The sequence below is a fragment of the Peromyscus maniculatus genome, chromosome 11 (genome assembly GCF_049852395.1).
Source record: "Peromyscus maniculatus bairdii isolate BWxNUB_F1_BW_parent chromosome 11, HU_Pman_BW_mat_3.1, whole genome shotgun sequence".
Taxonomy (NCBI): domain Eukaryota; kingdom Metazoa; phylum Chordata; class Mammalia; order Rodentia; family Cricetidae; genus Peromyscus; species Peromyscus maniculatus.
In genome coordinates, this window is record NC_134862.1 from 89,716,821 (window position 1) to 89,726,795 (window position 9,975).

The following is a 9,975-nucleotide window of genomic DNA, read 5'->3' on the forward strand; positions in this document are numbered from 1 at the left end:
CTGGAAAAATTAACCAGTTAATTAGCTAGGAATTACTATTTTATTTAGCCTCAGGCAAAGGTTCCATTGCAGATGTTTCTGAGATCTCATTAACTGTGACCTTGACTCCATTTTATGCATTCTCAAACAAACATACTCCATTAAATTTTTTTTGGGGGGGCGGGCAGGTGGATCTCTGAGTTTAAAGCCAGCCTGGACTACAGAGAGAGTGTTCCAGGACAGCCAGAGCTACACAAAGAAGACCACCACCACCACCACCACCACCACAACAACAACAACAACAACAACAACAACAACACCGTTTTCCAGTGCTGGGGTGGCTCCCAGGACCTCACTCACATAGACACACACCCTGTCACTAGGCTGCAGCCCAGCTGTTTTCAGATACTTCCCCCAATGCAGCCACACAGCCTTTGCAGTCCTGTAACCAGGACATTGTCAGCTCAGCGTGCTCAAGCTTGGGAGTTCCGTCAGAGCTCTCTTCCAGCTCCGGCTCTGCCAACTAAAACAGGAGCTGTCACCTTTTCCACTGGCCTAAATGTCTGGAGGAACACACCTCCCCTGCTTTAAGGAGGAGGTTTAACTCACGCCCGCTGTTCAGCTAGCATGGCAGACGCCCACGCTGGGGTAGCAGGAGGGGACCATCCCGCAGCATGCCATTACCTTCCCACCCCACCCCATCCCACCCGGGTTTTCCTCAGTGATTCTAACCTCCTGGTCTGGAAGCTTCCTCACTAGCAGGCACCAGAACTGCCTGGAGTCTGGGCCTTCTGAGCAGTCCAGTCCACCTTCCTGGCTGCTTGGGTGCAGCGTGAACTTCCTGCAGATCCCCCGAGACCTGGCCAGCCTCCCAGCACTGCTCAATGGGTGATTCTGAGGGACAAGCTGGTTGCCAGAGACAGGCAAGCTGCAAGAGGAGAAGCTTACCATTCTAAGTGGGCAGGGGAGACCAGCTCCCCTAAACTGCCCTGCCGTTCCCAGGCACTTAGGTCCAGAAACCTGGGGTCTGACTCCCTTATATTTTAAAAAGATCTAAGAAACAAACCGTCCAAGGAAAGTGGATTTGTTTACAACTTAGACATGGGAGGCGTCTACAGAAAGCCGTGAAACAAAGGTACAAGAGGTAAATTCACCAGTGAGTATATCAACGGACGACATGACCGCTCTATGGCATGCTTAAGGGGAAGGCTTTTATTGTAGATGTGAGGGAGAGAACAGCCAGAGGCATCTGGAAGGGTCCTGAGGACAGAAAGTAGTAGGTTGAACATGGCCAGCAGACTGGACCTGGCCATGGGAGAAGCAGGAGGAGGAGGAGAGAGAGAAAGAGAGAGAGAGGGGGAGGGAGGGAGGGAGGGAGGGAGGGAGAGAGAGAGAGAGAGAGAGAGAGACAGAGAGACAGAGAGACAGAGAGACAGAGAGACAGAGAGAGGTGTGGGGGTGGTGGTGGTGAGGGAGTGAGAGATGAAGACAGAGACCAAGAACACACATAGCCAAATAGCAGGGTTCTAAGGAAAATGAGCAGCCGGAGTGAGGGAAATCCGTGAGCAGCAGGCATGGGTGGTAGTGGAGGAGGTGAGAGGAGCTGGGTCCTGGCGATGCCGAGGGAGCCTGGAGACCCGAGTGGGCTTTGGCACGCTAACCGGCACCACAGACAGCCATCTGTCCCTTCTGCCAGTGATGAGGAAAGGGCTCTTTTGGTAGAGGGGAGCAGGCTTCCTAGGTTCCCGAGGAATGCCGGCGTTTGTCTAACGCCCAGAATTTGGGGAAATGGAGCTTCCTTTGGACCCGACAGTGAGACTAACTTACTTGTCTTTTCCCAGGCCCAAGGGAACCCAGGCCGCTTCTGCTCTCTGTTCTAGAGAGGAGTTTTAATTTCAAGTCTTCCCAGCTATAAAAAATGTGAACCGTAAAGAGCCTCCCATATTTCAAAGAGGAAAGAATCGGCTTATTTGGGGCCTGGCAGAGCTATTTGTCCCTAAGCCTATTCTTTTGATGTAAGTCCACTTAAGTAAAGAAAAAAAAAAATCAAGACAAAACCCAAATGAGATGGCCGTCTGGTAGCCCAGCTGCTGGGTCGGGGAGGGGTATAAGTATATTTCTCAATCTCTCTCACCAGGGCTTCAGCATGGGACTTCTGCTTCAGAAGCCAACCCTGTCTGCCAGGAAGGAGTTCGGGGCTTGGTTCTGGAGCTAACTTATTTCTGGCGCTACCTAAACGACAGCCTTCAAAACAGTCATGGTCACCCCTTCTGCAGGAGGTGACCACCCTCTGGTGGGGTGGCCAGAGGACAAGTCATTAGCTGTCTCAGGCCCAAATTCTGGGCATTAGACAAACGCCAGCATCCCTCAGGAACTTGGGAAGCCTGCTCCCCTCCAGCAAAGGAGCCCTTTCCTCATCACTGGAAGAAGGGATGAATGGCTGTCTGTGATGCCGATTAGCGTGCCAACGCCCACTCTGGTCACTAGGCTCGCACAGTGTCCCCTGCACCTGCTAAATAGTTCAGAGTCCATGCTGGCATCCTGGCTCTTCTCACCCCTGCCCTACACTAAATGTCTCCAGCTCGTGGGCTTCCCTCCCCGGAGCTACTCATGGTCTTTACAACCCTGCAATTTCCGCAATGTGAGCTTGCTCGCTCTCTCTCTCTCTCTCTCTCTCTCTCTCTCTCTCTCTCTCTCTCTCTCTTTCTCTCCCTCTCTCTCTCTCTCTCTTTCTCTCCCCCCCTCTCCCCCCCCCTCCCCTCTCTCTTTCCCTCTCTTGGTCTCACACTCAGTCTCCCACTCTCTTGGTTCTCATTATCTTCCTTTCTCCCTCAACCCCCTCTCTTTCCTCTCATGGCCAAGTCCAGTCGTCTGGCTGGCCGTGTTCACTTTGTGACTTTCTCTCTCTGCTCTGGACTCTTCAGGATGCCTCTGGCTGTACGCTCCCTCACATCTACACTGAAAACCTTCTACTCAGCCATACCCTGGAGCAGCCATGTCCTCTGCTTACAGGCCGACCTTCACCTGTGGCTCTCTGATGCCCCACGGAGGCAGTGGGACCTCATGCCCGCGGCTGTGGTATCCCACGGCCTTCCCAGGTCATAGTGCAAACCGGAGCCACGCGAAAGGCAGCCAGGTGTGTTCATGGCAGGAATGTTCACCCGCAATCTAGAGGGGTTCGGAGAGAGCCCGGACTGTGACACGGAGGTAGTACTTGAGATGATAGAAAGACAGGGAACATAAAGGGAATGTGAAGAGATAAAGGAGCCCCTCACCCCTGGGATCTGGTTAAGTCTCTTGCAAAGAATTTTCAAACGGCCCGTGAGGGACTATAATCCTTTGAGAAAACCTCACAAACAAGACTGAACCATGCTTAACAGTCAAAATCTGCCTCCTCTTCCTTGTGACATACAGTAAGAATTACTTCGACCTTTTTTGACCTGCCTTAAAAAAACCAATACTCCTTTCTTACCAACAAACAGGTGTACGATGAACCTCATAAACCACTTTGTAATCTCAGTTGTTAAATAAAAATTTAGATAAAAATAGATATGCTAAAACATACCTTTGAACAGGGAGACTTCAAAAGTCACCAAAGAAACTAGGTAGGACCTGTCTCTTGAAAGGGTACTCACACACAGATGGGCACCACTGTTTACTCTGGATGGGCACCACTGTTTACTCTGAGATGGGCACCACTGTTTACTCTGAGATGGGCACCACTGTTTACTATGGCATCTTCCTCTAGGCATGGCACAGCCATCCTATCACCACCAAGGAGGAGAGATAACCCTGGCCCCTTTGTGACAAGGGAGAAGACAGTGACAGCTGGGCCTAGGGTAAGGGAGATCTTAATACGCCCTAGAAGGGCTTCACCCACCCACCACTACTCTTGCTCCCAGCTATGTGTGGTCTTAGGCTGGGCTCGGGTAGGGCTACCAGAATATACAGGAGGTAGGTGACTGCAGTTTACCAGCAGTTATGACGAGCTTTTGAGGAGCTGTCATTCATGACGGGATGGGACGTATCGGTGACGCAAACTATCTTCGAGTCACCCATGCTGCTGTGAAGAGCCCCTCATCAACGTTCCTGTGAGGCTAATCAAGTCACCGGCCATCAAACTGTTCTTCTGTGGAATCTGCGGAATTGTTTCTTTGGTTCGTCACTGGTACCTATCTGAGATGAGTGGACACTTGTTCACCTGTCTCCAGAGAAAGTCACACAAGTGACCTTTTCTTAAGTCAGTCATATTCTCTCTCTCTCTCTCTCTCTCTCTCTCTCTCTCTCTCTCTCTCTCTCCCCTTTAAGTCTATATTAAAATCTTTTTCTTCACAAGCTCCAGCTCTGCTTCCTACTGACTAACCCCTGAGCACCCGAGGTCCAGATCCTGGCTGCTCCTGGCTGCTCCTGGCTGCTCCTGCCTGGAGGTTTACAGGGAAAGCCTCAGGCTGCGCAGCCACAGTGCTGAGCTGTGTCCTGGATGCTGCTGACAGCCGGACTCTCCCATCATCACCTCATGTACTACTCTAACCCAAGAAGTAAAGCGGGTGTCCCCCTGTTTGAAAGAGCACTTAAAGTTCAGAGAGGATGTTTGCTCCCGATAATCTAACCACTCAGTGCCAAAGAGACATCCACATTGTGCCACTGCTCACCAGCCTCTCAAATGCTAAAGACAGCAGACTCCTTCTTACTCAGCAACAAGGCTTCTTGCTTGTTGGTTGGTCAAACTAGAGAATTTTCTGTTAAACCTTTTTTTTTTTTTTTAAAGATGTATTTATTACATATATAGTGTTCTGCCTGCATGTATCCCTGCAGACCAGAAGAGGGCACCAGATCTCATTACAGATGGTTGTGAGCCACCATGTGGGTTGCTGGGATTTGAACTCAGGACCTCTGGAAGAACAGCCAGTGCTTCTAACCTCTGAGCCATATCTCTAGCCCGTAAAGCCTTTTTAATAACACAGCTGGAACAACATTTTCCCCCCTAAGTGAGCTCCCCAGGCCTTGGAAGAGTGCACAGGGTGTGGCTTTGCTATGGCTCCACAGGAAAGTGGGGGTGACCGGCTGGCAGCAAAGGGAAGGCAGGCATTGGGCCAGGAGTGAAGATCCACCCCCGGCCTGTGATGGTGGGAAGGAACATGCAGTCCACTCTGAGAGGAAAAACAGCTGCCCTCTGGGGAGAAAGCAAGAACTGTGATTTCCCTCACGATAAACCCTGGGAGCAGGGCAAGCGCTCCTTCGAACTACTTTGTGCAGTTGATTATCTAACAGGATGGGGACCCAGTCTCCCCCACTTCCCTGGGCACCACCATGCAGGAGAAGGTTCTTAGCAGAGGTTGGCTCCCTCTTGGGGGCCTTTTCCCAGTATTATCAGCATAGCCCACTGGAGACTCCAGCACATCACTGGCTTGGCCTGAAGACCACCTGCAGGGGACCCCAGAAGGCCAGTGGGACTGAGTAGCAGCCCTCTTGTCTCTAAGGTGTCCTTGACCTCTTTTGCCTCCCATCTCTACAACCAGGCTGTGTTCCCACGCTTTCCGGTCTCAGAACAAGAGTTAAAGAATTGAATTTGGGCAGCTTCTGCCCTTCACATTATTGAGCCTGGGCCAGAATACCAGTGGGGTGGGGGTGGGGGAGGAGGAGGCACCAGGTAGGTAGGGACTATGCCTGGGCATGCCAGCACCTCTGTGATGGGAGGACAAATGCTGCTCATAGTAACAGGGGCTTTTTGTGGGTACCACCTGTGTACTAGTTGGACACTAGGCAGAAAATGGGCGCCCCAGGGGTCTGGTGGAGGTGCACACTTTCCTAACTTTCACTAAAAATTCTTCCCTCTGCTCACCCTCATGTACTTCCCACCTCAGGACCTCTGAGGCAGCCAGTGTGATCAAGGCACACCAAGAGGCAGGCGCAGTCACACGGGACAACCTGGGGATCACAGATGGTGCTCAAGTTCGCACAGCTGACCTTCTGAGCAGTTGAGAGTCTAGGGGACAACCTTGTGTTCTTGGAACCTGGGGCAGCAGAAAGCTTGGGGCCCTCTCTCTGACACTGGTCACTCCCCTCAGACTGCAAATAAGGACATGAAAGCCATCGACACAAGGCATCCACTCCTGCCTCAGGACCCTTGGCGGGGTCTTTCCTCACTCTGGTGCAGCTGGACACAGAGTGGCTCCCTAACTCTTCAGGAGTGTTAAAATGTTGCCTCGGTGAGGCCTTCTTCACTTCCCATTCAACAACATTCCCTTTTCTCTTTTTATTGCTTTCTATTTTTCCACAGCACACATCATCTTCCAATAAACGTTAAATTTTACAAATATGTACTCCTTTGTTTTATGGTGCTGGTCCTTGAATTTTGCTTGTTGTCTGTCCTAAAAAGCATGTCCCGCCGGGCGGTGGTGGCGCACGCCTTTAATCCCAGCACTCGGGAGGCAGAGCCAGGCGGATCTCTGTGAGTTCGAGGCCAGCCTGGGCTACCAAGTGAGTCCCAGGAAAGGCGCAAAGCTACACAGAGAAACCCTGTCTCGAAAAAAAACCAAAAAAAAAAAAAAAAAAAAAAAGCATGTCCCATGCAAACACATTCCCTGCCATCCCCAGGGTGTAGGGCAGTATCTGAACAGCCAGTCTGTTTCCCTAAGCACAGCCCCATTGGTGACACTTCTTCAGGGACACAGTAAGTCATCACGCGGCCCTCCTCGTGTGGGCATTTGGGACTGGAAACTGCTGAACACGCCCATGTTTTGTTTTGTTTTGTTTTCCCCCTTAGTCCTCTGCTACGTCAGACCAAGCACAGCCAGTGAAAGGCGCCACTCGAGGAAGGAAACTACTGTCACACTAACAATGTTAGCCTCTGGGGCACTGAGCCTTTAAAAAAAAAAAAAAAAAAAGGACCACACCGAATTCAGAGGCAGAGAAGCAAGCAAAACACACCCCTTGCCCCCCACCCCAAAGTCTAACTCAACAGTCCTGGCCAGCAGCCGCAGAACGCTAGCGAAGGTCCTCGTCCTAGGGTGACGTGCGCGCGTGGGCACCGGATGCCTCCACCTCCCGCCCGATCCCACCCACCCAGCGCGGGCAGGGCGACCCTGGCTTTGGGCCGCCTAAAGTTTAAACAGCGAGAGGTACAGAGTGGAGAAGTGAAGAGTTCCTGCAGGGCTTGCGTCCTGGCCACCAGGGTCGGGGCCGGTGCCCGGGCAAGCCTCGAGCTGGGAGCCGAAGGGACAAACCTGCACCTGTCGGGGAGGGAGCCCAGGGAGCGGCGCTGGCAGGCCCAGCACCCACCCCTGGCTTCAGAAGCGCACCCAGACTGCCCAGGGATGGGGAAGGGGGCGTCGGATGCCGGACTTGGAGGCAGGCCGACTGCACGCCGGGCATCAGCCTTGGGATAGGCGGAAGCGCATTTAACTGCAGGAGCTACACGCAGCCCTGGCAACTCCCAGGCTGGGGGGCCGCCGCTGTCCCCGGAGCTTACGGTTAGGGTCTCGCTCACGCTCCAGCGGCCGCAGGTGTCCCTCCACTCCCCAACTCCTCTTGCAAGTCTGCCTGGCTCGGGGCGGCGGGGACCTGAGCAGCGGGGACGCCAGCTGCCCGTTAGCCCCGCCCCCACTAGCCCCACCCCTCTCTTGGCTCCACCCCCCGAGTTGCCTAGGGGGCCAAGGCTAGCCAAGCACCTAGAAAAGGTTTCACCTAGTCTGGCAGTCTAAACACAAAAGCCCGAGCTGGCCTGGTATTACAGCCTTTCTGGAGCCTTTCTAGCGAGTCGTTGGAATTATTTTAAAAGGTGAATTGGTAAGTGAACGAAGTTTAAAAGCAAAACCAAGGTCTAAGGACAAGCTTGGGGGTAGGATGCTTGTCTCGCTTGGAGAAGGCCCTGGGGTTCATTCTCAGAACCACAAATAAAATGCAAGTAAATAAAATAGAGAATGAAGTGTGGATATAAACACGAAAAAACATGTTTGTCTTTAAGCACACAACACCGTGAGGTGTGCTAGTCTGAAGGCCAGGAGGCGTGGAGGCCAAGCAAAGGCCAGCACCGTGTGTGTGTGTGGGGGTGGGGTGGGGGGGTGGGGGGTTGGGGGGGTGGGATGGTGGGGATGGTGGGGGGGGTGCTGGAGGATGGGTGGGGGGGAGGGTGGTGGGTGGTGGTGGGGAAGCAGGGCCGGCCATGCAGAAAGGTCAACCACAGTTCCTGGCACCCTTGGGGCTGGGCTGCCCATACCCCTGCTGCCCTCCCAAGACTGGCCAGGTACACCACTGTGAGGGCCCAGCCGGGCCTGCTGGGGGTTCAAGTTTATCACCCTGCACACATTTGAGGGTAGAGTTCTTAATTTTCACCTCTCACCCTTGGCTCCAGCCTTCTGAGCTGCTCATCAGGGCCCAAGCCTTTCCCATTCTAACTGAGGGGCAGTTTCTAGTGAACATAGTCAACTTATTCCCGCCTCTGTGGAACCCTGGGTAGTATGTTGCCAATCTTCTACCCAAATATGGAATTTCCTGGTGCTTCAGCTCAACAGCCTCCCACACAGAACATAACCTCTCCCACACCTGCGGTCCTCCTCCAAAGGGTGCAAGTCCAGGCAAGTTCCCCGGCCTCCTTCTAAATTGCTCCCACAGGAATTCTGTCTCCTGCCATTCACCAAAGCAGGCAAATCTATTATTTCTAATACAATGAGGATGGAAACATTCTAACTCACTGGGCAGTAGTGGAGCACGCCTTTAATCTTAGCACTTGGGAGGCAGAGGCAGGAGGATCTCTGTGAGTTCGAGGCCAGCCTGGGCTACAGAGTGAGTTCCAGGTCAGCCAGGGGCTACACAGGGAAACTCTGTCTTTAAAAATTGAGAAGTAAAAGATTCCAGCAGTAGCTGCAGTTGACGGACGTCCCACTTGCCTTAATTAGGGTTCCTATTGCTATGATCAACACCATGAGCAAAGGCAGCTTGTGGGGAAAGGGCCTGGTTTCACCTCATAACTCTTTGATCACACTCCATTGCCGAAGGCTGTCAGGGTGGGAACTCAAGGCAAGAACCTGGAGGCAGGAACTGAAACAGAGGTCACTGTCGACGGCTTGCTCAGCCTGCTTTCTTAGGGACCCTGTGCCCAGAGGCGGCATCACTCCTGGTGGACTGGGCCCTCCCACCTCAGTAACTCATTAATAAAATGTTCCCCAGACTTGCCTCCAGGCCAATCTTAGGGAGGCGTTTTTTTCTCGACTGTGGCTCCCTCTTCTTAGGCAACTCTAGCTTGTGTCAATTTGACAAAGCAAAGCAAAACAAAACCCAATGAGGACATCACTGAACCCGCAGTGTTGGATAGACTTGGGGCTGGGTGTGGCTCTGTAATAGAACACTTCCTTGGCCAGCGGAAGGCCCTAGATCGGATCCTCAGCATGGTCAAAATGAATGACTAAAGACACAGAGTATATGTGATGATATGTGGACTACATCTGAATAAAGCTACTGTTGAAAAACAAATAAGACCTTGACTCCCCCTTGTCTGCTACCCATCGGCCACGAGCTCTAATATGGTGTAAGAGGTTTCAAAGTTTAGTTTACATGAAGGCAATCAATAAACACATGAGACAGAGTTCATCAGAGCAAGGGGAAATTCAGTCCGATTTTTCTGTGCTTTTGTTCAAAAGCCGTCACAAAGTTCAGTGAGTGAAGGAATGGATACAGTGTCATAGCTAGAATATATTATATTAAAAAAGAAAGAAAGAAAGAGAGAGAGAAAGAAAAAGGCTGTTTCTTGGCATGTGCTTTAGCGTACCCATGTCCCTCAGTCTCAATCTTCAACACCCTCCCTTTCATGTGGTGGAGGCGTGGTTGCCATGCAGGTGGTGTTGGGAGACATGGAGCCTGGGTAAGGGGTGGGGCCTAGTGAGAGGTTGGCAGGTCATGCCCCTGAAGGGAATCATGGGACCCCAAACTCCTTCCACTCCCAGCGCCCCAATTCCCTGGCGATGAGTTGAGCATTCTTTCTCCAGTATGTGCTCCTGA

At 52.3% G+C, this 9,975-nt stretch overlaps 2 protein-coding genes across 2 annotated transcripts in view; both read right to left on the reverse strand.

The window, feature by feature from the left end:
* Window positions 1–7,541, reverse strand: part of LOC102902768 (epoxide hydrolase 1-like) — a 56,540-nt gene extending 48,999 nt beyond the window's left edge. The window contains exon 1 of the mRNA XM_076548097.1: window positions 7,451–7,541. The gene's annotated coding sequence lies outside the window, so the exon portion shown is untranslated. The remainder of the gene's footprint in view (window positions 1–7,450) is intronic.
* Window positions 1–7,579, reverse strand: part of LOC102903068 (epoxide hydrolase 1) — a 31,489-nt gene extending 23,910 nt beyond the window's left edge. Inside the window, exon 1 of the mRNA XM_006974179.4 lies at window positions 7,451–7,579. The gene's annotated coding sequence lies outside the window, so the exon portion shown is untranslated. The remainder of the gene's footprint in view (window positions 1–7,450) is intronic.
* Between the last annotated feature and the right edge of the window lie 2,396 nt (window positions 7,580–9,975).